Source organism: Morone saxatilis, unplaced genomic scaffold, assembly GCF_004916995.1.
Source record: "Morone saxatilis isolate NCDOM2014 unplaced genomic scaffold, NCSU_SB_2.0 Contig11, whole genome shotgun sequence".
In the NCBI taxonomy this organism is placed as follows: Eukaryota; Metazoa; Chordata; class Actinopteri; family Moronidae; genus Morone; species Morone saxatilis.
Genome location: NW_023339663.1, coordinates 1,144,909 through 1,148,064, shown reverse-complemented (window position 1 = coordinate 1,148,064; position 3,156 = coordinate 1,144,909).

Below are 3,156 nucleotides of genomic sequence, written 5' to 3'. Positions count from 1 at the left end.
CCCATGTACCGAGGCTGAGTCCTGCAGTGCCCCAGAGTTTGAATCCGACCTGCAGCCCTTTGCTGCGTGTCATCCCCTCTCTCTCTGCCCCCATTTCCTGTCTGTCTTCAGCTGTCACTATCAAATAAAGGCAATAAAAAAGTCAAAAAAGTACTTAAAAAAAACTGATCAACAGATGATGGCAGGTTTGAGTCTTTTGTAATAATGATGAAATATTACTTATTAAGTGTATTTGCATTGTATTTATGATACATATTTGTTGTCAAATTGGTGACTATGTTCCTTACTTTTATTTTATTTGTTTGCAGTGTTTCTTGTTTGGTATTTTTTGTAAAAGATGGAGGATGTTTTCTTCATTTGCTTTTGTTATGTCTTGTTGCTTGTGTTTTCTGAAGCTGCAGTGTATTGAACTCTCTCAGCCAACAATATATTTGTGGTTTTTATACCGCACATAAAAAACTGACAGCATTTGATACACTAGAAAAACCAGCTTCTATTGTTTATCTTGTTCTTTCCCCTGGTCTGGTTCGGAGAAACACCCAAAATTCTTCCAGCTTTTCCAACCATACAATTTGTATCAGACATCAAGATGCCTCTTGGTAAACCAAATAACCACCATTTGCACACTTTGGGTTTAACATCAGGAAGAAAGATAAACCTACATATGATTTTTTTTCATTCCTTTGTTTGTAGGTACAGTTTATAAGTAAGCAGGAGTGTACCTGAAAGCTCTTGTTCTTCTGTGTTCATTGTAGATAATGGTCTGACTTTCCCTCAACTCCCCTGTGATTGAGAACCTACAGGAAAAAATACACATCTCTGTAGTTTCACTGAAACCAAACATTGTATTCTTAGAGATTCCTTCCAGATCAGTAGCCAACAATCAAATCAGATCAGTCAAAACTCTCCACTAACAATATCTTTAGTGTAATTGATCTGAGACAGTTATGTGCAATTTCAATGTAAAGTACTTGACCAATTATAGGTAAGTAATTGCAATATAACTGGAGGAAAATTCAGACCTAATATAAAACAGCCAAATGGTTCCAGCATGTAAAGTTTCACTGAAACGTACCTGACATCAGACGGCAGAACACTCTGGGAACGTCTGTGTCAGCTGTGGTTTTCATACTGCACAAAGAAACCAAAAGCATTTGATACACTAGAAAAACATGTTTCTATTATTTATCTTGTTCTTTCCACTCTGAGTTTGGATAAAGGACGATTGTGCCAGCTTGGTATGTTATTAGTAAACTTGTCTGGCTCAAAACACTCCAAATTCTTCCAGCTCTTCCAAACATACAGTTTTTATCAGACAGCAAAGTAATTCATATCCCACCTTTTAAAATATGGAAAATACCATATAATGCCCAGTTGAATATGTTTTTGGTTCAGCATGGAAATAAAGGAAATGCAACATTTTGTTATTTATTTAGAAAAAAAGTCAACATTAACACAGTGGCTCATTGGCCATTACTATTACTGATAAAACTGATCAAGAGATGATTGCAGGATAGAGTCTTTTGTAATAATGATGAAATATTACTTATTAACTGTATTTACATTGTATTTGTGACATATTTGTTGTCAAATTGGTGAGAATGTTCCTTAATTTGCTTGTATTTTATCTGTTTGCAGTGTTTCTTGGCTGCAGTGTATTGAACTCTCTCAGCCAACAATATTCATATCTGGAAACTTAAAATCCGTTTGAATTAATGTAAGCCTCTTGACTTGTAGACAGTCTATTTCTCTGTCAGAAATCATCTTACGTATTTCTTCTTCACTTCGTTAAAACAGGAAACCCTTTTCTTTTAGCCAGATTGGTCTGGTTTTATGCGTATTATTACAAACTAGTGCAGTTATCTTTTCTTCAAGATGCTGACATAATACTGCATTTATTTAAACTATATTGAACACACACTGACATATATTGAAAAAAACTGTTAAATCGTTTTGTTTTACATGACAAATAATATGAATATAGCATTTACATGAGAGAAGTTTAAACTTTGGATTTAAAACAATCAAATGGTATTAATCAAAACTCTAGACAAACAGTATCTGCAGTCTGTAATTTAATATAAACAGACAAATCGGACAAAAAACTATTAAATGGTTCCAGCATAAAGTTTCACTGAAACTTACCTGACATTAGGTCATCACATTAGGTGTTCTGTGGTTGCCTGCTGTCAACTCTGATATTTATACTGCAAATACAGAAACCAAAAGCATTTTAAACACTGGAATACCAGCTTTATATAGTGTGTCTTGTTCTTTCCCCTCTGGGTTTGTACATGTTGCATAAGGTGTGTCAGTGAACCGGTCTGGCTGGGTATAAACCCCAAAATTCTTGCAGCTCTTCCAAACTTTCAGTTTTGATTAGACGCTGAGATGTCATTTGGTGGATCAATTCATATGCCACTTATTTATTTATTGTTATTACATCACCCATGTGGATCAGTGCCACCCTCTTTTCTCATGGGCACTCTATTCATTAGAAATGATTGACACATTCTTCTACACTTCCTTAAAGCTGACAGGAATCATTCTCTAACAACTAGACTGATTTGTTTTTCTCATGCTCTTCAAAAGCATTTCCACAACACTGTTAAAGGACAATAATAGTTGTTTTGGTGTCATCTGTTGAGCAGTGGTGGGTTGAGTAAATGTACTTTACTCAAGTATTTTGTTAGGTGGTCATTTTAAATTGCCGGTAGGTGATATATACATGCATCTTAGGTGATCTGATATACAAGTGGACAGTTCTCAGTATGGTGTGTGTGTGTGTGTGTGTGTGTGTGTGTGTTGTAATAAAAAAAAAACACAACAACTAACCATAAAAATCAAAGCAAATATTTGGAGACAAAAACCACCAACTTCCAAGGTATACCGGCCTATATCCTCTCAAAACCCCAAATCAAATGGAGACTGTCCTACCTCCCATTACCAGCAAGAGTCGGAAACCTGTAAACATGTTTAATCAAATAGCACCCTGTTTAAGTTCCCATGAAACGGAGTGGACTAGGACCAAATACAGCCTCTGACACCAAAAGAGGCCAGTTTAACAGAGAAAATAGTACCAGGGTGGTTTTCTTGTTTGGTTTGGCTCCTGATACATGTGGTGGCAATTTGTTTAATAAAGCATACAAAGTATGT